The 23,364-nt window shown below is 42.0% G+C and overlaps 1 protein-coding gene across 5 annotated transcripts in view; it reads left to right on the plus strand.

The window, feature by feature from the left end:
• cib (thymosin beta cib) overlaps positions 1-23,364 on the plus strand; it is a 247,792-nt gene that overhangs the window by 145,406 nt on the left and 79,022 nt on the right. For all 5 annotated transcript variants that reach the window (XM_071587320.1, XM_071587319.1, XM_071587324.1 and 2 more), the window contains one exon: positions 160-216. The gene's annotated coding sequence lies outside the window, so the exon portion shown is untranslated. The remainder of the gene's footprint in view (positions 1-159; positions 217-23,364) is intronic.

Here is a 23,364-nt window from a genome sequence, read left to right on the forward strand (position 1 = left end):
TCCTGCCTACATAGGATTTCTCCCAACAAAAGATGTATTATGAATTACATTTTTTATTAATTTATTTAGTTTAAAATCATTATTTATTGTAATGTGACATTATAAACACGTATTTAGAATGCGTTCATTACAATACATTTTTCATCTTTTTCGTTTCAGGTCTCCGCCAGTTTGACATTCAACCGAGAACTTGCCGGTTGCTGTATCATCTCTCCTGTAAGTGTTTGCACGTTTCTGATTTCATTCACATTTTTTCGGTTCCATCTGAAGAAATACTTTAATTTAATCAATTAAAATTTTTGAAGAATTGAATTTCCCTAGACATGGGATTTTATGTACTTAGATGAGACTTCCAAGTTGGGAAATGTCGATTTCGCATTATAATTTAATTTTCATTTTAACAATTGTTAATGCCAACTTTAATTGAAACTAATTAATAGTCTTTGAATTCCGCGCTAGAATTTATTTTATCCTTATAAATAATATTCAGTGAGTCAATCATAAAAATTGGTATTACCCTTGGATCTAAATTCTGGATTTAGGTTTGCGAAAGTTGAATTACTTCGAACGAATAAAAGTAGGTAACTTTTTTAGCTATCGAAAAAGTTTGGAAGCAAAAACTTTTTCTTCTTCAAGTTAATGATGCTCTGGTACTTGAAAAAATTGGATGGATTAATTATTTGTTTCCGAGCTCAGAGGAATTCCGGAGATTAAAAACAGTCTTCACAAATAATCCCTTCCTCTGCGAATAGCCGGAAAATAACACCGGTTTATGATCAATATTTTTAATTGAGCCGACCACCACATCTGAAATCCTTTATAGTTCGTGTGGGCTTAACTGAAGCACCTTCCTTCAAGTTTTCTAGCGCAGAATGATGAAATACATTTTGAGGATTAAACATTTTTGTTTCCAGAACTTGTTAGTATTTCGCGAAATTTTGCTGCAGCATTTAACCTATGCAATACTCGTAATGCTGAGTTGAAACAATAAAGTTGCCGAATCTGAGTGAAATCATCCTTAGAAAATAGAAACATGGATGTTATTTTCCCGGTTCATTCTTTCCAGGAAATACCAGTTGAATCGCAATGAGGTATAGCGAGGGAAGAATGGGTTGGAGTACATTTTCATTTGTCTCGTGTTTAAATGGAGAGGGTTTAATTTAGGCGAGTTGCTTTTAATGTAGCTTTTTTCGACTCCGAGTCCATAGAATTAGTCTCCAGCAATCGAGGGAGATGCCCATTGTCAGTCTCCGCTAACTTCTTATCTTTTTGAGTTGTAACCCCCGGGTTCTCCTGTTCTGCCATAGAAACAATTATTCCATTCCTCTTCTCGCAAAGGGCTCGTGAATATTCAAATTCATTGAGGTTCAAACGTCAGAAAGTTACAAGAGAAATACCCGGGTATGTTGCCAGAACGTTATAGCATTCGATTAAGCCCTCGGATGTTTTATTAACTGATGTGAATGCCGTAGTTGTGGGACATCTATGAAGGAAGTGGTCAGGCTTCATGCGAAGTTATCGTAGATTTTCTAATATTGTCATTTATTTCTTGGGTCACTTGAACAATTTATTTTTTATTACTTTTGGCTCCTGAAACTCGTGCAATTATTTCAAAAACATGATGGCAGTGAACTTATTCATATTCAAACGTAGCCATTACAACATACCGTTTTAATGGCTACATTTCAATGAATTATCACGATTAGACTCCATTATGAAAGATTAAAAAATAATTCATCTTGATATCCGTTAATAAGTATTTTCTATTGTTCAATCGAGAACTAAAAAGCCGGTAAAATTTGATAAGTTGGTAGCATTCCATAAATTTAGTATTAACATTAGTGTGGTGTAACCCAGGCGTACGTGGCTTTTTTGAGAGATTCCTGACGAAAATTGATCTCTTGGGAAATTGATTTTTAGTTTCTAACCTGAACGATAAATGAGATTTTTGCCTTCAAAACAATTATTTAACTAATATTTAACTGTGTGGCTCCTCATCTTTTGCACTTTACCAGTGGCCTATTTTTTCAAGTTGAATTTCTCCAAGAGATTCTTTTACACTACTTTCACTTTGGAAATATCCTGAACAGGGTATTGCTTGCTACATCCTATTCCAATCCTGTATTCTATTACACCTATTCTTCATGGATCGGGAGATTTGTTGACGGCAGACTTCCATTCTTTTCCATCCGACCCCAATAACCTTGATGCATCATAGTTCTCCTGTCTTAAATCCCTCTTTTTTTGACAATGTATTTAACCCTTGACCTTTGGATTCTCCCAATGTATTTTCTCTTCTCTTTTGTTCCAAGTAAGTCTTTGTATCAATGTGTGCTCCCATAATCTGGCTCTTCTTTTACCTGCGTTGCCTTCCTCAGGGTATTTTTCTCCCATGTATTTACTCAATAACTAAAGCTACTCTAAAATTATAGAGTTCTGGGAAATGATATGAGAATGAAATCCAAATGCCCAGCCGCTCTTCAAAATTAAGAGATACACAGAGACTTGAGTTTGTATGTTATAATTAATCAATTCGGGTATATTTTAGATTTCTGGGAAATAACTCGAGAGGGAGGGCGGTCTCTTTTGTACCCACCTAACTCCCGTGGAGGGCGAGGGCATAATTAAACGCTTTGGCGCTGTCCGTGACTGGGACTTCAGTTCTAAAATATCAATATTTAGTCTGAATGAAATGCTTTAAATATTTTTTAATTGGCTCAAACTTTCGAGAGAATTTTTCGTAATTGCAAGCTTTTTTTATCAGTTATTCATTTGTCTAGATGGCCACGAAATTTATTTTTGTTGAGTAGAAACCGTGGATCCCAGGTTTGTTAAGTGGCGTTAGATGCCTTTAAGTAAACCTGAAAGAGATCCATGGGAACAATTTGCTCTCCGGGAGCTGAGATGGGTTTGTGGGGACTTGAATTCTGTGTTTTCGACGCGAGGGTATTAAAGGATCCACCCCCACGCCGTAATGTGCGCTGAGGAGGAAGGGAAAGGCGGGAAGGAAAGAGAGAGAGAAGGGGTGGTGGACTCGAGAAGACTTGCCATCTAGGAGAGCGGCTACGGACGCCGACATTCGGGGGATTATGCCCACGTTTCGTATGCCTTCGTCACTCGTCCTATAATTACCCCCCACGGATATTCTGAAGGTAGTACTAATTACCACCTTTACAGCGGATACAGTAGACTATAGTCAGCGGCAATAAGTTACTCAGGATTACAGGCATTGTGGAGTGTTGTAGCATGCGAAAATTTCTGTCCGACGCGATCCGAAGATCTCCCGTATTCGGACGCATTTTTTCTGTGCATACATAGTTGCACATGCAAGTCAAAGCGCACAATGGATGCATTTGACCACTCTTTAGAGGTGGAGATCGTGACTTATAAGTGCTATGAAAGAAAATATCATAGCTAACCTCGGTTTTGGATGGAAATTTAACAGCCAGGTTTTAATTTGTTAATTTTCGTATGCTACTTATGAATTCACCCATGTTTATCCTCTCTACTCGGCTTCTTCTTGTATGTTATGATTTAATTTAGAAATTTAGAATGTAATTGTACTTACACGAAGTAAATTGGACGAATAAAACCAAAAATATTAAAACACAGTTATACAGTTACACAAAAATATTAAAGCACATCGCAGTTACCATTGATTACGAAAGGTTGGTATTTTCTCTCATATTTTTAGTCTTTAATTATTCCTAATAATTTTTAATTGAGTTTATCAGATGACTTGGCTTTATGGCTCTCCTAAAAATAACTCCTGTCCTCAGAATGTTCCACTTGTCCTCAGAGTGGCCGCAGTAATTCTTTGCTGTCATGTAGCTTTAAATTGTTGCCGTTTTCGCTTCAAAATAAAATAAAAATTTGCAAGGAATAGCACCCACCATAAGTAGTAGCCACCGTTTGGGCGCCCACGACAAACCTAGTCTCGGAGTGCGTTCGGCGTGAAGACGACCAGTTTATTTCAAAACCATTTGTTTGTTAGCAAAATTAGTCGTGCGCGGTTTTTTCATTCCTTCCGGATGAAACTTACCGTGCCATATCAGTCAGGACTTCTGCTTCCCTTTGGCTTTAGATAGATTCCCTTCTCTTCGGCAGTGCTATAGAGTTAAGATCTTATGTTTTACATTCATACTAAGGCACTTCTTGAATTTGAACGCATTTTATTACAGGAAAAAAAATAATTTTACAATGGGAGTTTTACTAAACGCATAGCCAATTAGAATTTCTACTCCATCAAAAGAGTGCTCATCACGGATAAGACAATTGGAGTTGTGTTTGAAGTACCTTTTCCGCAATGTTGCTTCTTTTACCCTCATTACGGGGACTAAATGAAATAAAGACAGCATTAAAAGCAATTTTCAGTTCTCCCTCTCTCTTCTCCTTCTCCCACCTCTCTCTTCCATTCAGCGGAACCGAATTCCAGCTCCGCCCACGCCTTCTGCTCCAGCTTCCTTTACTACATTCCTCCTCCCCAATCGTTCCACCTCTTCCTCCCTCCCCAACCCCACGGCTCCCCCATGTGCCCCACGAGCCCCTTCCTCACCCGACCCTTTTCCCTCCCCCCAATGCCTGAATGTCTGCAGCCTCCCACGCCGCCACCGTGCGTATTGATCGGCGGCCGGCGGAGAGAAAGAGGGTGGGCGGGCGGCGGTGTCTCCCTCTTCCCTGCCGAATGGGTGGTGTGAGGTGTGGGGTGAGGGTTTGGCGGGATGTATGCAAGGGTTCTATGGGGGGACTGAGGATGCTGTGGGGACTACCGAGAGGAGAAGGGGTCGACGCCCTTCGTCGGGGTATGGTCATGGTCAGGGGCAACGGGAGGAGAAAAGGGAGGGGGCGGAGGTTTCTCTCGTCCCGGCCGACGAGCGGTCGGCTTCTCTCGCTCGGTCTCCGTTTAAATGGCGACCTCCTCCTCTTATTACGTCCCCCTCTTCTTCCTCAAGGTTTTCACGTGAGTGTAATGAGAAAAGGCGGCGACCAAGAAGTCGAGCTTCCATAAAAATGCTTGAAAAAAGTTGACTCGGCTCGTTTGTACAAACTCCCAGAGGCGAGGGCCAAAAAAAAAATAATTTTCGTGCGTATTTTCTGATTCTCTAAATCTTATCCTTGATTGAAATTTATGCCTCTTCGAAACTACCAACCACTATGTTCAAGAATGGAATTGGAAGCCCGGTTGTTATTTTACAATTCGAATGTCACGGTTGTCACTCGAAATATTTCCGTTCGATCCTGGAAAGAATTGAGTTTGAATAAGTCAAATGCCATTAGTCGTTGATTTTGGGACTCTTAAATATTTGCAGAGCAATGTGGGTCCAAAGGTGATCCTCCACTGTTTTGCACCTTAGAAACGCCTTTGTGTATACCCATATGATTTATATTCGAAAATCTTCAGACTACTAGGGTATTCATTCGTCCTATTTAAACGCTAAAAAAACGTAAACACCAAGGTTAGGAATCATATCATATTTTTAGGACGAATTTAAGGGTTCAAATCTGTTCAGGTTTTTTCATTGAGGATTTTTGTTTTAACAGATTCTTTCTAGACATATTTCATTATTGAACTCCGTTTATTCCGTCTCCAATTCCAAAAATGCTCTCAACTAACTCTCATTTCCCCATTTGCTTAACTAAAAAATAGGATGGAAAATTTTGCTATCCCGTTCGTTCGATAACTCTTCTAGGAAACTCATTTTGCCTAAAAGGTTCACGTCATCAATTGCTGCATCGGTGAGAACAACCTTGCTTTCCCGTATTGTCTTGGGATGTCCTTTCGCTTACACACGAGCATGATATGCGTTTTTAAACTTAGTGATTATTTCTCAAATGAAAAAAACGTAGTCATTAATCTTGCATAAAAATTAATCGCAGTAGATGGGCTATCACATTAATGAAATGTACAGACGAACAAAAAACCAGGAGAGAGATGTTGAATTATCGATGGCAAATCTCTGCTTCACTTCCCCGACGTGCCCACCACTGTCAGGCTCATTCTAGATCTGATTATGCTTTTTGTATGGAGATGAGCAAATTCTATAATCAATACGAAATGAAGTCGTGAGTTCTTATAGCAGCGCTGTTCAGTCGTTTCTCTGGTGAAAACGCCGGCCGTACACGACGTCCTCTATTTGCCACCACAGGCGAAGAAATCTATATGTTTGATTTTGTTGGTCAACATAATCCAGTCTCGTAGATTTCTCATTTTTTCCAAAGAATCCCGTCTTCGGTAGCACCAGGGAGAAATTCATTGTTGGAATTAAATGGGGAAAAAAACTTACGCTGATGCTGTTCATGCTGAAAGAGTTTCCTCTCGCAGAAACGTACTTGCCCCCCGGAATTTGACCGAGGTTCCGGCACGAGGCTCCCGAACGGAATACCTGGTGCCCTTGCCCTTCCCGGTAATTGCCCTTTCACGAGACATGCCACGGTAGGGATGATTTGAGTAATCGACAGGAAAAGGGAAACCATTTTCTGCTCGTTTATCAATAATCATGGGACAGTTATTCAACGCGAGGTCGGTTGAGGGGAGACGCGTGCGCTCATGCTTGGGTGTTTTGTTTTCTTTTATCACGATCCACGTGCTCGCGTCCGTTGGGTGAATTTCTAGTTTCTACTCATTTCTCGTTTTATTCACTTTCAATTCAGTGTTAAGTTCGTGTACGCATGCGCGATTGTCACTTGTTATCGCGTGCGTGCACGAGCGTGCATTTGCTACCAAACTCAACCCTTTTCCTAGTGCCCACTCCCATTCTCTCCTTTTTAATTCCACTCATTTTTTTCTGCAATCTTCCTCATTTTACTTCCCCTTCACTCAGGATCTTTTGATCCCCTCTTCGCTGGAAAATCCACCCGCGAGGCAGCAACCCTCAACTCCCACCAATCCTCCCCTCCTCCGTCCGCCACACACGGCCGCAGACCTCCCCCCATCCAGTCCACCCTCTCTTTCTTCCTTTCCTTCTTTCTCTCCGCTCACCCTGATATTGTGCAGCCAAGCCCATTCCCCGTCGCGAACCGCCTCCACCACCTCACGAGAAACCCTTCCCCATCCTCCTTATCCCTTTCACCCCCCCCCCTCACACCTCCCTTGTTTGTCTCACCTTGTAATTCTGGATCCTCGCCCCTCACCCCTTAATCCAGAAAAATCCTTATTTATTCCTTTGGGGAGAAGGGGGGTTTGTCTCAGGTCCCATATCCTCTCTTACTTATCCAGCCTGGGCGCCTTCCTCCTCGTTCTTTTAATGGGCGTTGGTTCTTAGTTAACCCTCTCTCCACGTCTCTCTCCCTCTCCCTTTCACTCTGCCTTTCCTCCTTTTGATTTTCCTTTTGGCTAGATATAAGTTTGCCGACATGCGTCCCGGCTCCGTGCCTCCTTTGTTTTTCTCACTGAAGGGGTTTTCCTTTGCCTTTCCCCAAACCCTATGCCACTCCCCCTTAAGCCTTTCATAGGGTTAAGGGGGGGCCCTTAAAGGGACGAGGCGCCCGGGTACACCGTCGTGCTTGCCTATCGATTGCTGGTTTTTTTCGGGTCTTTCATCTCACACACGCCCTCTCGGCGGGAAATGGTCTCCGTTGACGTTGGTCTCCAGTTAAGAGTTGAGTTTCAACTCAATTCATCGGATGGTTGTCTTCTTTCTTAGCTCATCTTGGCCTTGTTCTCCCCTTGTTTTTCTTCGTTTGATTCAAACCATAGACCGCGTGGGTCTACGGTTCCCTCCTCTTCCTTTTCTACCCCTTGTTCGCTGAAATGCTCACAATCGGAGAAGTTGTTAGGAAATGAGTCAGATGAACTTCATAGAAGGCCCGCATTATTTCTTTAAAAAATTATCGCCGAAGGAAAATGAAAGTTTATGGAAAAATTCGTAAACCCAGGGTTTTTAGAGCAGCTGCAGTCAAAAAGGAAGCAAGGCGATTGAAGAAAAAAGGACTCGGGTTTCTCCTAGCGCTATGGAATCATTAAAATATCGCTCCAAAGAGGTTCATTATGCCACCGGGAGAGAGGTAAAGTTAAGATTGATCACGTAAAATCTTTGCTTTTCAAGCGTTTTTGACGCTTAACTTTTTCTGCAGCCAAGTGGCAATAGATCAAACATTAGGTTTCTGTATAGTTTCATGTTTTAGTACCAGTGATACATTACTACACTACACCATGCTACTAAGCCCTGTGACGGCCAGAAATATTGGGCGCCGACGTGGAGTATTAAACTTCCTTACGCCTAGCATTAATTTACGCCTCTTGAAGACTATCCCTAGTGATACGTAATGCTTTTCTTATCTCCGAATAGCCATTTGATTCTGAGCACTCATTTGATTTTCAGTTGAAAAGATATTTCCTTGACTTAAGGCTGTCGCTTTATAAGGAATATTGAATGTATAATCTAATTATTCATGTACTTTTACGAATATGAAGAGAAGAACTGAAACCTTTTATCGCTATAGGCATCAAAGGATATTATTTAATTTCGTTGTGCTTCTTTAACTATATCGCTCATTTGAGCGTAGCAGTCGACATTTTCCCGTGATATCAAAGCTTCATCTTCATGGTTGTTAATTGGGTTAATCTTTCCTTTGATCTCAGGGTCGAGGTCTTAATGCTGAACAAGGACCTAAAGAAAATTCGAACCGTTCTTTTATTTTCGATTTGGGTGTCTGAGGAACTTGTCGGAATTGCGCGCAAATAATCAGCAGGCGAAATCTCGGGGTCGTGATGGAATTTTTTTGGTCGGATTGCATATTGAAAGTTGACGTGGATCCTCTCCAATTCCATTTCTCCCTCCTATCGTCAACGCCCACCGCCGTCACTTTCAGTTTGCATTCAATGGACCAATATTAGTGCCCGATCATAAATTGCTATCTTTTGGGCGATATGAACGCGGGGCGGATCCTTTTTTCCCTTAATACGCCCCCTCCCCCTGGCGCCCCTCTTGCCACCTCGCTTCCCTTCGGACCTCCTCCGTCTCCCGCCCCTCCCACCTCCATTTCCCTCGTTTCCGATTTATCACCGCGATATTTCTTTTTTGCCACGCCCATTCGCGTTAATCTTCCGTCCATATCGCCGCCCCCCCACCCCCTAAACCCCATTTCCCCACCTTAGGCAACAGCCTCCTCTCCCCCAGCTTCCCTCCCCTTCTCGCCGATAGAACCCCTTCTCGCCGATAGAACCCCTTCCAACCGACGAATTTCCAGTCCCCATCAACCCTGGCTTCTCTCCCCCCTCATTTTAATGCCCCCGCCCGTAACCCATGGCAACCATCTCGCGGGCCCCTTTCCTGCCCCCTCACCCCTTGCTCTTAACCTTTTGAGCGTTCGCCCATTACATGCGAATACGTATAAGAACGTACTTGCAAAACGGTGTCTCAAAAACGTGCTTTTTTTCTAGGAGCACCCCATGTCTCCTCCTGAAGCCCTTCGCCGCTTCTCTTGCGTCTTACCGGGTGGTTTTTCTGTTCCGTGCTATATCATCGATGCGGGGGATACGCCAACCTCTCGGATACGTTAATTTATTTACCTTAAGCTTTCTCGAGAGGTGTCGCGACCTGATGGAGCACCTACACAATCTTCATTCCAAATATTGAGTGCGTTCATTTGTTTGGTTCAGTTTAATTTTATATAAAATTAACTCAACAATTATGGTGTTCATTTACCTTCTTTCTAATAACTTCACAACGATTTCTCATACTTATCCAAAACTTTGCACCAAAGATGATCGTTATTCATCGCGCATCACACTCGAAGATTACACAAAGACACGATTTTAACACTTGGCCGTTAATTAAAAAGAAGTACCAGGCCCAAAGATTTTTTTCGTGTCATGAAATTGGAAATATAAATAGGTCTTCAGAGGATTCTCAGAAATGTTGAGAATGCAGTGGGGAAGTCATGCTGTTTGTTCGTTGATGACTCTGTAAGACCAGAGGATTTGTTCTCCACCGCCGCCCGTCCTGAGGAGCCGCAGCTATCGTCTCTGATGACCCAACATTGGCCTTTCTATTAGCGCAATTACGCTTCCTCCTCTCCCTTTCACGTTATTTCTCCTCTACCGAGATCCGCCCCTGGATTTCCCATTAGATTTTGACTCTCAAGAATTCCCTTAAAAGCATTCCTCTTCCATTCTTATTTTTCCTCCTCCAGAATTCCCCAAGGTAATCCAATCTAATTATTTCCCACGCTTTTCTCTTCGCAAAACAATTATATCTTCCTCGAATTTATAATGCGCATTATGCGTCTCGTTTCATGTACTTAGTCACTTTTAGTTTTTAAAAAGTGAGTTTAGCCTCCAGAGGGGGTATTGTTGGGGTTGGTGTTTTGTCAACTGATATATACACTTTTTTCTTTATCTCTCTCGCGAGCGTATTTATGAATTGAAATCGCCATTTTCGTAATCGCTGTGCTGTGTCAGACATCTTGCGTGTGAGGTCGTTAAGTATCGGCTGCGCTTCTTTATCGCACTAGGTGCATGCAGATACGAGTGCATATTTTTGTTTCTAAAAGCACAGTTTTATGGGGCCTAATTTTTTTTATTACGTGTTTATTTTTTTTGACGTGTCCCTTATGGATATATCTGTACGATTCAAAGGAAGGTGGAGAAAATAGATTTCAATTACGTAATCAGGGCGTGGCGCTCTTGTTTTGCTTTCTGTCGTTTGTTTTTCACTTACCTTAATTTCCCTTTCGAAATCCGTGACTGTAAAGAATGAGTCGTTCTGTCAGCACTTTTTGGAACTGCTCCGGAATATTTTTCGTGGCTCGGTTTGGAATGACAATTATTGAACACATCGGGTTTTTGGGTTACTTCCTCGTTGATTCATCGCGAGCCGCTTCTTTTTTTTCGATATTCTGTCACCATCTCCTCCTATTTCTTTGCCTTATTACGGTTCTAATCGCAAGTCTCGGAGAAATAAGCGTTCTTTCACTTTTGCAAAAAAAAGCTTTTGAAAAATGTTTCAACCCGTTTTTTTCTGGATTTGTTTTCGTCGTATACTCATGGTTTGTCGATTATAGTCGCAATACAAATCCATGGCTGAAGCGAGATGCAACGGCGTAGCCCTCAAGTTATCCTCCCTATTCCTTGTTCACGGAACTTGTATATACTATGCCACCAGATAGGATCGTATTGAACTGCCGCAATATAAGAATGACGTGACTTCATTGATTCCAAGTTATTTTTTCTACAACTGACGTTTCGACCTAATAGGGCACTTCAGAAGGAGACGTAAACTTCAGGAAAATAGTAAAAAGGGTTGATATTTTAATGAAGGAGAGAAAAACATACTTCATTTTCCTGTCTCTCCATCCTCCCGATTAGTGATCCGTCTCTCCTATCGCCAGTCGTACTTTTGAATCACCATTCGCATTCAATCCGTCCGTTTTCTAATATCCGCCCTTTCGCTTTCTGCATCGCCGTCTCCATGCGAGCCGGACGGATACTGGGAAGCTGGAGAGGGAGGCACGGGGGTGAGCGTTTGCCCACAAGCTCCGCGATTCATCTCCTTGTCATTTTTCGGGCCCGCTCGCTCCACCTCCCCGAAACCTGCTCAACACCCCGCCCTCCAACGCCATCCTCATCACGCGGTATTTATAAAATCCCGAAATAAACCCCTGCAGTCACCCACCTGAGTCTCTCCTCCTTTCTCTTTTCGCCCTTGCCAATGGAACCTCCCTTAACTTAAAACTCGCATCTTGTCTCCTTCCTTTCCTTTCGCGGAAGCATTCCGCCTGAAGAATTTCTTTACCCCGTTCCCTCGGCCGCGGCGTGGATATATCCATTATTTCCCCTGCGTTCAAGTCCCCACAACCCCCTCTCTTCTCCTTCTCAGTATTCAAGAAAAAATACCACAAAAATAACAGAGAGACGAAAACAGTGTTCGACTGAGATAAACTTCGGGTTTTCGTTCCCCTTCCCCAGGGGCACGAATATTTCTGGCGGAATCGAAGCGAACTAGTCGATTCCGGGACTAAAAGTGACTTTTTCGAGTGGATTTCTGCTCGGTTGGGCCTTATATTTTTTTAACCATCCTCTCAAAATATGAGGAGGATTAGGGTGAGATCCGTAGGAGAGCCGTTTTTTCTGTACTCCAGACCCCCACCCTAATATTTTCGGTTTTAGTTATGAGATCGAGGGCCGGGTTGGCTCCGCTACGGCAGTCCTTTTTTACGTATCCCATAAATATATCGGCGGTTGTTTCCCTTGAAAAATGTGCCTCTCCTAGATTTACTTACGGTGAGGTCATTCAATTTAGAAACACTGCATTACGTTTTGGAGCCGAACCCTACTGAAGATTTTCAGCGTGCTATAGTAGTAGGAAAATTCTCCTATCCTGGGTGCCTGGGATTCCCTATGGTGGAAGTGTCCTCATACTCGTCGGTAATATTTACCGAGACCAGCAAGTTTTATATGCATTACAGTGACGCTGTTATTCTCTGCTTTACAGCTTTATTAGCAGAGAAGATCTATTCCTGAGGACACGAAGTTTTATTGGCGCTCGTGAAGGTGACTATTCTCATCGCATTTGAGAATATATCTATTATATTACTCCTTACTCTATACATATCACAACATTACTTGCATTTCCATTTTGGGACTTAGGCGTAGCAAAACATCGGCCAACATTCTAGCCACGACTGCCAAAGTAAGTTTACGTCGTACGGAGAATTTCAGTCATCTCTTTTAAAATTCCTTATCCCTTTTGCTCGACCTTTGACTCATTTCCTGGACGACCATTGACAGGAGGTATTTAAGAAGAGAAATTTGGAGATTCAAATACCGAGGCCGCTGCGGTGACGGACAGCTAGTCGGAGGTACAATTTTACTTGATAACTTAATTTTTCAATAATTATAATGAGTGCAGATCAGGGAAGTTATTCCTCCCCTCTTACTTGGAGGTATCCATCAGTACGAGTATACCTACTATGAACTAATAGGACTATATGACTTTGTAAATTTAACAAATAAAAAGTAAAGTTGAAACAAAATTTATTTTTTAGCATTGCTGTTACTCCTGGTAGAGTATTCTCATTTACATCCTCTTGGCTTAATTTTTAGAGAAAAATCGCCAAAACGATTGGTGGTGTTTGCATTTATCATTCCTGTTGCTTCGGCATTTACGGTTTTGTGTTATAAATATTTCCGTGCTATTCGGGATGTTTTTCTCGCAGTTTTGTCTATCTCGTGGTTTAGCCAAACAAATTACATGCCCAGCATAAAATGCATGCTAGTATTTAATATTTAGTATTAAGCGCAAGTCAAACGAGGAAGACTATTTTTGATCTCTCGCTTTATGAAGAAGGGGAAAAAGAATCTGTTAACATTTCATTGATTTTACAATTTACAAGTATAAAAATACAATTAATAAAAAATAATATTGTGGAATAACCTTATTGGGCAATTCACTTGGACGATTTTATTTTCTGGTTAGTAGGAAGTTTGTTTTTTATTATTCTCTGCAACGGTACCGCGCGAAATTAATTTAGTTCACATAATTAATGGGCCGTAAATGATGTTTAGAAAATCTAACGTCAATTCCCTTAAGGGAAGTAATTTTAAATGGGGAAGATGTAACTTATTTTTTTATAAATATAGCAAACATTTGTGAGCTCCTTGTTTGTTTTAACTGTGAACGAACGTGAAGATGAAAATTTTATTCTATGCAAATAGGAATGTTAAAAAAATATGAAGGACATTAGGACAGACTAGGTTTTGGTATGAGGGCAAGAATAATATACTATTTAAAAGGAAATTTAATGTTCAAAGTTAAGATTTCTTTAAATTCCCCGATGCTTAGGTGCGCGATTTCAATTTGCGCTGCGATGTGTTATTTTCTGGAGATAAAACCTATCTCATTTCGTAAAACAGGGTACCTGATTTTTAAAGAAAGCTTATTTTAGCATTGTCATAATATTCAGCAAACAGCCCTCTATGCTGCCACGAGTGAGGCAGTATTACACCGCATGGCGAGCAAGACTGGAGTGACAGCGGCGTAATGACGTCGAAACCGCGTTATTTATGTAATAGTGTATTCATTCCACAGAGTAACTCTTGGTATTCCTGATTGTATGTGAGTGGCACATCAACGCCTGGGAATGGAATAGGAAATGATGATGCGGCCCATCTATGCAAATTCTCCTCCAGGGGGTCTCGGCGAGTGGAGGGTGAAAGGATGGGGGCAAATGGGCGGAGAGGGTGTCTGGCGGGGAATCTTCCCTTGATGGAGCTGCGACGTAATGAGTCGGGGAAGGCGTTGTCTGGGAAGGGGTTTGCCTCGACGCGGTGGGGGCGAATGGGAGGCGGGCTCCAGAGAGAGACGGTGGCGACTTGAGGGGATTGCTCGGGAATGTTGGGGGTGGAGAAAGGGAATGGGGGGACGGGAGTGGAGGGGAGGAGAGCTGTTTTGAAGGGCGCCAAGAAATACGCACCGAGGGAAGACGATCTTGGGCTTCGATGTTTTTTAATGAACGCTATCAGACACCGCTAGTGTCGCCAAGTGCTTACTTAAGAAATGAGGGGTTAGATGTGGGTGGTGAAGGGCGTGAGACGAAACCAGAGGAAGGAAAAAGGCGGACGAAGGAAAAGTGGGGGTGTTCTTATGAGCTCGAATGTTGAGGGGACAGCACGCCAAGAAAAAAGCTGAGAGGTATGCTTCGAAATTTATATTTTTTTCTCCTCGAGATATCACTTTGGACTGCGATTCATGGGAACAGCGGTGTGATTTTTTGACCACAACGGACGCCGAAATGATTTTTTAAATTCATTTTGAAAGTAATTGAAATGGAGAGTTTGATTTCTTAGTAGTAATCTTGATAATACCATCAGCACACCGTGCCTACCCCTCAATATTATGACAGAATCAATAATAATCGGAGGACTTATTTTGCCCTTCAGTAGTTAGTTTAAAATAATGAGACATGAATCCTCGGATTTTTATCATTTGGATTCCCAATAGAATCTTGCTCCGGAGGCATTATTGGCAGTTCAAAACATTTGGCGATTGAAACTTAACTTGGACGTATTTGTGAAATTATTCTAGATATTTAAAATTAGGAGCTGAAATAAATCTATCTTTAAAGGAATCGTTGGAAAATGCACAACTGCAGGGACAGGTTTTGAATCTTTGGGTTGTTTAGGGCATAAAAGAGAACATTCGGCAGGATGGTTAGGATCACATCCGTTGAACCTCGATTTTTTTCCATTAGGCACCCTTATAGTGATCGGAATACCTCGTTAATTGTCACACCTACAGAAATAGATCCCCGGTACTTGGCGTGGTAATCTGGACCACTCCTGCGACCATTTCGAGTGAAAGGAACGGTCTTAATGCGGGGTTGGGTTGTCGGAAATATCCATTGTTATCCACGCGAGACGAACATTGGTTGGGATCTTATTATGACAAGTCGACGTTTTCTCCTGAAATGACTCGTTTTGGAGAATAAAATTAATGGGAAGGGGGAATTCAACTCTTCCGACCCTTTCCTTCGTATTCCATCTCTTCCCTCATCGATGCCAGGGTGAACAACCCCAAAACCCTCCGCCCTTAGTTCATAAGTGGAGGGATTTGTCTTCGAATGAGTATTGGGGCAGAAGGGTGTGGGTGCGGAGGGGAAATTGAGCGGGAGTGAGTGGGTGCTCGGTTAAAAGATGGCCTTAATGCCCGTGTATCGAGGGAGATGGGGGCGTCCGCCGGGAAGCTGCAAATCTCAACGGATTAACTTTCGACTTCGGATTCGATGCCCCGCCTATCCACCCGCCATCACTTTTACCTCCCTCTCTCTCTTCCCCACGCAGCCTCTCTTCCCCTTCCTAAACACTTTTATGGCCCATCGCACGTGCAAAGACGCCTTTCATCGGAAATGAGTGTTCGAAGCCGGAGAAAGAGGGCGAGAAGGAGAAGGCAGAGGGAACCCATCCGGAAGATGAAAACGTCTTACACGTCCACGATTCATTTGCTCCCCGCCTCACGTTCGATTGGAACGCTCAATGTCGACAAGAGTGGAAGGCCCTTCTGGTAAAAAAAAAGGGTTCGAATCTCTCTCATTTCGGTCTCCCGTGGGCCGGACCCTTTTCTCTGCCCGGAGGAGGAAAGAGGGATATGGGAGTCCTGAATCGATCCAACCGGTCGTAAATTTGCTGATGCTTTCCGTCTCCCTCGAGGGTTATCCGTTTAAACTTTTTTTCGAAATTGCTGCTGAACTTTCACTAATTGAAAAGAGTTAAGTCTATGACCTTCACGTGTACCATTAAACAATGTGGAGTGTTTGTTCGAGCAATGAAATTTGTTCATATTTGACTTCCTTACCTCGTAAAAGTATTAAAAAATGATAAACTGTTTAAAATATTATGGCTTAGAAGGAGCACTGGTAAATGATGCACCTTGATTCTTATAAAAAATATGAAACAAATTTGACAGAAAACTGTATTCTAAAATTTTTGCAATTAATTAAGATGCAGGGATGGTATATATTCCTCTGATGCTCTAACTGTTTAGCGGACACTGAATTTCTTAGCACTTGGAAAGCTCATTACAATGCAACAATTTCGAGTGTAAAAATCATTCACCTTGGCCGGGATTTGAACCCGGATCCTTCGATGCCCGCTCGAGTGCTTTCGCCAGTTAAGGTACTGAGGCGTCCTTTTGATGATTTTTACGCTTTGAAATTGTCGCTTCATAATATGCATTAGTGAATGACTCCATTGAAGGTTACTGCCGCGGTATCTTCCGCAGTTTCTTTGAATTCTTAAAGTTCATCATTCATAACTGGATTAAGGGCTCGACTATCTTGCACTTGGCATTTTGGATGGAATAGATATGTTCCTACCCATCACACTCGAGTGAGCTTTCCACCCTGTTAAAGAGCTCATATTCGTCATTCGTTCTATCCTCTCTTCTTAAATAATTCCACGCGTATTTTCTTCGGTTTCTTTATTTTCCAACAGCGACCACAACTCTGTGTCATAGCGGGTCCCCGGAGCACCCGCTATGACTTTTTTGTGCACAATTATTGTAATTTATTACCGGAGGTGAAAAGGGGGTCTTGACTAGTTTTTCGCTAATGCTCAGTCCTTAGGTTGGAGGCGTGGTTCATAACTTTTTTGATTTTCCACGCATCACGAGCATTTTCCCTGCGCATTTCGCTCCATTTACTTCCACTTTAGTTTTACTGCTTCCACGCTATATTCCGCCTTTCCCTCTTCTCAACCCGTCCGAGCAACCCTCCCGTTTCAACGCCATTCCTTCCACCTCTTTCGGGATTGTTAGGCGGGCAGCACCCTCCACGTTTCCCGCGCCTGTGAGTGGCGGGCGACGGTCCTGTAGAATGCTTTGGTGTGCGCCTCCTATTCGTCGGAGGAGGGTGTTCCACGGGGTGGACAGATAGAGGGACGACACTTCCCGGGATGCAAATGGGTTTCTTGCTGGGCAGGAGAAGGCTGGCTAGGGAAAGGAATTGGGAGAACGCTTCTCCCGTCCCCTTTTGAGGGGAGGGGTTATCCACGTTTGAGTGTAGGACGTAGAGAGAGAAGCGAGATCCGAGGAGATGGACAGTGGGGTGGTCATGAAACGCAAGTAATGATAATAAGAATTAAAGGTTATAAATAAGGAATAAGAGAAGAAAAAATATTTGGCGCGGCACTTTTCAGGATTGCTACCAGTCGTGGTCGAACTCCTTAATATGTTGGTTGCTAGGAGATTCCCTGGAAAACCGAGAAAAATTGGAGAGATTTAGGAAATGTTAGTCTTATGGAAAATGTTGAGGAAGCAATGGGAATCACGTGCTAGTCTGGAAGCATTTGTTTCTTAAAAAAATAAATAAGACCTCAGGAGACAGACCTTAGCTATAAGGTAATCATTAAATCCCAACCGCTTAATTCAGTAGATAACTACACTTAATCTTGAAGTGTTCGGTAAGCCGCTGATTGCTGGAAATCATCCCACCATGCCCAAAAAGTATTGTAGCGCCCAATTAACATTGCTTCCTACTACCCGTGCACATATTTTACCAAACTAATATATGAGAAATTTGAGGCTTTTATCAAGAGACCTGGAAATGATAGGGCAAGCTCTGAAATTCATAATCGTGGGAGTAATTTTATTGTTTATACATGCGCACGTGACGATGGATTTATTACCGTCAAGCGCAGGGTAGAAAAAGAGAGAAAGTTGGCGTACGACCCGACATTAAGTACATTCGCTTTTATATGTATGTGGTGGCAAATACAGTGGGAGAAACGGATCCTTTCGTGAAAGATGAGGGAGAAATTTAATTGTTAATAGGAGTTCACAAACTAGAGCAGCTGGAACAGTTTTTCTATCTTGGAAGTGTTTTGGACGAAAATGGTGACAGTAGTACATTTTGATCGGCAATAGGGTGCTGAAGATTGTGGTTGGCAAAAGAATGTTAGGCAATCAAGGAAGGGGCAGGAGTAGGATAGGGATGTTGGACGGAATGGAAGGAGGATGGAGGTGCCAATTGTAGCTTTGGGTGTCAGGTTGTGATTTGTTAGCAGATGCCACGAACTTCATTGTTGTGTGTATAGTCTGTATTCATCCAAAACCTAAAATAATCGATAAAATACCAATGATAATAATAACGGTGATAGTCAGCAGTTACCGCGGTAAGTTTTTAAATCTATTAATATTCTCTGTTCCAGCCATAGGCGCTATGTTTCAGATTAACAAAAAAGAGTGCCTCGGGAATCATCGGTTATGGTCGGTTAACAGCAATAAATTATTGCTGTTAAACAAATTTGCTGGCCTCCGATTGACAGTGCGAATAGCACAAAATTCACATCCCCATTCTCCCTTTATTCATATCTGTTTATAATGGAATCCCCTGGTGGGAAGCCGATGGTGTGGGTACGGGATGAGTTTTGCCTCCTCTCGTCTTGATGAGTGCTGAACCCAAGGGGGAGCGACTCCATCAGTGCCCAAGGATGCCTCTTCCATCTCCACTCTCCCCTCCCCAGCTTCTCTTTCTTGCGCCCTTCCTTTACCCCGTTCGTTCTCCTTCACAACCCCAACCGACTGGCCCACACGCCATCCCTCGCTTCCAAAACGACCTCAACGCATTTAAAACGCAGTCCTCACTTTGTGCGCTCGTTAACACCAACAACGACTCCCATAATCTCTACCGTTTTATACGGTAGTTTCGTGGGTGCCTAGACGTACTCAAATGTTCAATCATGTTGTTGTCTCGTGCTTTTTAGAGAGCTAAACGCAGCCCATTAAGCCTTTCTCCAGCACGTTCACGCCGTAAAGAATTGTGCGTCTGTTTGTCTGTAATTCGCCGGATTTAGGCTTTGGTCTTTCTTCGGTCATGCAGAGAAAATACTGCTTTTCGACTCATCTCGGGAGTTTTCTTTAAGCAGGAAAAGAATATCGTAACCTTTCCCTTGAGTGTATATTCTTGAAGGGAAGAAGCAGATTTTGTTTTGCAATGCAAAATATCAAGCTCCCGAAGATTGGTTGGAAATTGATGGAATATCTAATGCGGAATTTCGTCGACGTATGGCCTTTTCGTCAAAACATGGCGTTCGAAAATTGACTAGTCTTGAGAATTGACTGAAACGGATTCCGTGATATTTTCCGTCACCAGTCAATTTTACGCCGGGTTCTTCTGATAACAAGCTAATTTTTCTTCAAATGAAGCTTAAGGGACGGTATCCTTATTTTTTTGGAGTTGGATTTAATACCCGGTTGAATTATTAATTCAAGGGACTGCCAATCGAGCTTCCTTCCTCCATATCGCGTGAGCCGCATTGATTGGTTGAGAAGTTGGTAACAAGGTACATGATTAACGTGAACCACTATCGGAGGACATGAGGAAAATTATTCTGGAGAGCGGCGTTTCCACGAGGAAGGACACGTGATTCTACGTTCGTAAAATTACGTTATCTTTTAATGTACACCTTAGACAATTACAGCGCAATTCAATTGTGACTGGCAAAAACATTGAAAGTACGAAATAAAGATTCCTGTTTAATATGTATGTATCTTGGAAACCAAAGTGTGCCTCAAATCAAGAGAAATGGTGAGTACTTCTATTTGTCACGTAAAAAGTATTGTTTTTATCAGTTTAAGATAATGCTCAATAATGGTTTTGCATGTGCAAGGTACCGATTTTTTTGTGAATCCCAATATATTTTGCTGGTGGTATATATTTTCTCTTCGATGGAATAACTGTGGAAATGGGAGAAGTGTGTCATTCATTGCCCAGAATTATACCGAAACCACTACACACGCGTGGAAATAATCGGATGAATCAACATCGGACGTGCTTCAGTCGCGGACGATTTTATTTTCTGTGGCTTCTCTTGACGGCAAAGAAAATACTAGAGGAAGGCCGACGAGGTGTTGACCGTCCATTTAACATAACTCGTACGATTTCGATAGTGAATTTTTCCAACTTTGGTGAATGCCATAAAAATACATTGCCAAGGAAAGATAACCAGCGGCTTTTAAGTCACCTAAATATGATCAGTTTCCTCCAGTACCTTCTAAGACGAAAAATCTCCCGTTGAAGGTCATTTAATTTCTCCCATTCTTTTCATAATTAGTCGGCAAACCAAAAAAATGCGTGTGTTGTTGTAATTATATTAGTGCAATGTACTTAATGTCGCGCTCTTCCTGCGGTTATTTACTTTTAGGGGATCGTATGTAATCGGCAAGCAGCAAGAGAAGTTCAGGCTTAAATAGCAGGTGTGAATACGACTGCTGCTCAGTATTTTTACTCATGACGCGCGAGTATTCATTAAAATTAATCCAATATAAATCGTTTTCCAAAAATAGATTAATTTTTATTGTTCGCGGCAGTATTTGGGAGATAGTCGAATGTGGCTTTGTCATTTTTGGATAGATATTTGAAAACACTGACTGGAATTTCCGTTAATATGGGCCACAAGTAGTTTGGTAATAAATATTACGGCTGAGTAATTGAAACAGTTTAACAGGCGATGAATTTCAGGTTAAAAATATTTTGTCAACTTGACTACATTTATTTTTTGTGTACTTCACGTAGTGGTTTAAAGGGTATCCAAATGGCTGAAAATTAGTCGGTCTCAAAAAACTTCTTCCCACTGGTTTCGTTTTCTTAGCTTTTCTTACGTTCCTAATCCGCGGAAATGTTAGAGCCATAATTAAATGACAGTGCCGGTTTCTCGACCCGACCGTGAAGGAGGCGGCGCGGCGCGACTAGCCATTGTTTCCACTCCAGCAGCGTGGAGGGAATCTGACCTTGGGAAGACCCCGCTACTTAAGTCGGGCGTCGATCCCGTTATCAGCGCCCTTTCTCCCAATTACTCTTAAAAGGTTGCACTTTCAACGTTGGAACTTAATGTAGGTTATTCGCGTGCACCGCCAAAAAGAATTGCTGAGGTTCTCTGCCTATCATTTCAATTTACTCATGGAAAAGATCCTTCCATATATAAGGCATGGCTGGATTGGAAACAGCATTTTGAGCTTCTATGATGTTTTTTGAGAGATTTAGCGAATTATTAGACATAAATTATTTCGAACGTGAAGATTCTGTTATACAGAAGTAGCTATGCGTTTATTCCGCAGATGTAATGCCTCATGCACCCAGCTTACTCAGGCTAAACTCGTTTGGCTGTCGCGTAGTCTTGGGAGAGTTACTAATGTGTTGACCCTTGTATATTACACATGCACATGTATCCCATGGAATCTTGTTTGCACATTTTCTCTCGGTTATCTCCGTTGACCATGGCTCCTTAATTGCTTTCTGCTATTTGATTAAAATGTGCAATTAGTCTTGTTACTTTTTTTTGTTTCGGAATTTTCCAGAATATTTCTCATACCGATGATGGTTGTTGTTTACAAATCTTAAGGTATATTTCATTAGTAATATATTTATTTAATATTTGCTATATTCCTTCGACGAATTGTACTTCACCTATTCACTTGAATTGGGAATTAAGTTACGTAGGTAAGAGTGACAGCCTTTAGTATAACCGTGCGATCGGACATAGTATGAAAGCTTCCCCATTGCGAATCTGGCCATTTTGAAAACTTTTCAACGGTATATATAAATGCTTTTTTTCCGACCTGAAGAAACTCCCAACCTTTCTTGAATGACTGTTAGTGGTTTATCCACTTCTTGAAGTTCACACAGAAGTTTCAAGTAGAGGCCGGTAACAATTTCAGCTTTGCACATATGCATTCGCACTATCCAGCTCGGCTCCGGATTCGTTGTTAAGGTCTCATTAGCATGCGCTCTCACTCGGGTATATTTTTATACGCGTCTATTCGTGGCGTACAGTGATGTCTTCTCATCTAATTGTCATTCATTATCGCTATAATGTGGGGATTATAGTGTCTTTTGTGTTTTGCGAAGAAATTTTGCGTAGCATCCTTGTTTTCTCACTAAAATTATGTAAGTATTTGTTCGAGATTCGTATTTAGTTTCAGCGTAAGTATTATGTGCACATCTACCTTGAACGTTGCCATCCTAATCTCACGATACCTTGGTTTTAAATCGTCATAAGATAGAAAAAGTTAAATAATTTCGTAGAAATGAAACTTAAAAGATTTTGAGTCATAATATTCCTGCCAACTTCCGAGTTCATCATTCCTCAAAAGTTTACATGCACTTGAAATGACCTAGTTAGCACGACCCGGAATCGGTCTGCTAATCAAGACTCCTCTTAATGTTTTTTTATAACTATTAGTCGATTCGTATATTTTTTAAATCAGGTATTCATTTGTGGAATACGCTAACTTGGAGTCCACTTCTTCCGAATGCTCCGTACTCACCATTCCCCCCACTCTTTGATCGCAAACTCTCAATCCAATGGACGGCCACCACCATTTCTTGAAAAACACGATGCCCTCCATCTACACCGTCCGCTACACTCGTCGACTCTTTTTTCCTCTCTTCTTCGATCGTTCGCGGAAATGCCGCTGGCCGCGACCTCCTCCCTCCAATCCCGGTGGCCCTTGGGAATCTATTTATATCGCTGTCACTACTACTGTTATCCCCTGGCAAATCCTCTTCATATTCTCTTTCGTACTTGCTTAGATTTACATTTGCAATCATCCCTCATGTTGATGGCGTCCTCATAGTAGGTTTTAACGAGTCTTACTTCGTTAATAATTTTGAAATAAAATTGCGGTCACCAAAGTTCGCCAATGCGTTCCAATAAATAACATTGTGGGATAATTATTAGTCTTTTGAAAGTTTTCACGAACATTTGTTAACTTTAAGATGGTGGAATTCTCGGAAGGTTGGGAAGCTATTAGCATTATCCAGTGATGATGAATGGAGCATTGCATTGACGCTTTCACTCGTTAGCCATAAATGCAAGGTTGATAAATGCACAATGGTTATTACCAAAACGTCAATAGTTTATTCCATTCA

This window comes from Hetaerina americana, unplaced genomic scaffold, assembly GCF_022747635.1.
Source record: "Hetaerina americana unplaced genomic scaffold, ioHetAmer1.1.p SCAF_3, whole genome shotgun sequence".
Lineage (NCBI taxonomy): Eukaryota > Metazoa > Arthropoda > Insecta > Odonata > Calopterygidae > Hetaerina > Hetaerina americana.